The sequence below is a fragment of the Gadus macrocephalus genome, chromosome 11 (assembly GCF_031168955.1).
Source record: "Gadus macrocephalus chromosome 11, ASM3116895v1".
Lineage (NCBI taxonomy): Eukaryota > Metazoa > Chordata > Actinopteri > Gadiformes > Gadidae > Gadus > Gadus macrocephalus.
In genome coordinates this window covers 23,517,575-23,519,144 of record NC_082392.1, presented here as the reverse complement: position 1 = coordinate 23,519,144, position 1,570 = coordinate 23,517,575, and the positions used below count along the sequence as shown (strand labels likewise).

At 45.7% G+C, this 1,570-nt stretch overlaps 1 long non-coding RNA gene across 1 annotated transcript; it reads left to right on the top strand.

Moving 5' to 3' along the window:
• The first annotated feature begins 689 nt into the window (after positions 1-689).
• On the top strand, positions 690-1,315 carry LOC132467690 (uncharacterized). The gene is made up of 2 exons (XR_009528057.1): positions 690-942; positions 1,011-1,315. It is a non-coding gene; the product is annotated as an uncharacterized LOC132467690 (long non-coding RNA).
• Positions 1,316-1,570: the final 255 nt, after the last annotated feature.

The window sequence follows — 1,570 nt, the reverse complement described above, 5'->3', positions numbered from 1 at the left end:
GGGGACTTAAAGGTAATGTTAGACCTGTTGCTGCGCCTGTTAAAGATTGTGTCTCTGAGTTGCTTACCCCTCACACTTGTGAATCACAAGTTTTGGAGGCTTATGCTCCTTTCATTCGTGGTGGATCTGTGGCGCTGGTGGGAAGTGATGTGGAAATCCCAATAAAAATCCTGAGGGATACAGGGGCATACAATTCCTACATTGTTGACTCTGCATTGTCTTTTTCAGGTGACAGTTTTACAGGTGATTCGGTTCTTAGCCGGGAATGGGTTTAAGCGTTTTCCCAGTACCTTTGCACAAGATGGTTCTGAACTGTCAGTTGGTTCAGGGTGAGGTAGCTGTCGGTGTGCGACCAGCGTTGCCCATTGAAGGTATACACCTTATTTTAGGGAATGGCTTGGCTGGGAGCAGAGTTTAGACCGACACTCCTCCCTCACCGGTAGTCACACTGGCCCTCATTTATCAAACGAGCGTACGACAGAAAACGTGCGTAAAATGGACGTACGCTCATTTCAACGTTCTCACGTCAGGTCTGAGCTCGTGTACGCAAGTTTTTTTGGCGCAACATACGGGTATTTCCCTGATAGTGCAGCACAAGTAGCCCATGTTGCACATCTGTATTAATTACTAAATAAATTGGAATTAGCCCAGCCGTTCAAACAATTACAATCAAGTCAGGCCTTGCTATGAAAATAATTAGAATGTGACAGGTGAAATGTTTATCCAGCTGTCTATATTAACAGGAGCTTTGCCAAATAGGTGGTCGAGTCTCAACGATGGCAGATCTGGCTCTGTTATTAGAGGACCTCAACGCACGTCTAAGACGAGAGAGTTTTTCGAGACCGCGCCGATTTTTTTTATGGAGAGCGATGAATGGCTCTTGAGTCGTTTTCGTCTCCCAAGGCATCTCCTGATGGAGCTATGCAATGCTTTGGAGCCACAGTTAAGGCGAGAATAGGCGATCAAACGCAATACCTGTGCTCTACCTTGGGGTTTTTGGCCACCGGGAGCTTTCAGCGGGAGATCAGGGACAGGTCTGGTATTTCCCAGCCAAGTATTAGCCGAACCATGACAGCAGTTTTGGCAGCTATAATGTCCCTCTCCGAACGTTATATTAAATTCCCATATAATAACGATCAGCAAACTGGAATCAAACAGGATTTTTATGCTATTGCTAGGTTTCCAAATGTGATTGGTGCGGTTGATTGTACCCATGTGCGTATGAAGCCACCATCTATTAATGATTACGCGTACATCAACCGCAAAAGCTACCATTCAGTTAATGTTCAGATTATTTGCGATGCCAGAATGTCAATCCTGAACATGGTAGCCCGATGGCCTGGGGGCACGCACGATTCTTTTATTTTCCAAAATAGCAACGTTGGGCATCGTCTACATCAGGGCGCACTACATGGTCAGAGTCATCTCCTCGGTGAGTTACGCTGCAGTTCTCTTGAAAAACGTTTAAGACATTGCACTAAAAGTTTGATGTGATTCATCTAGGTGACAAAGGCTATGCGCTGAACGAGTACCTAATAACTCCTCTGGCTCATCCGAACACGGATCAGGA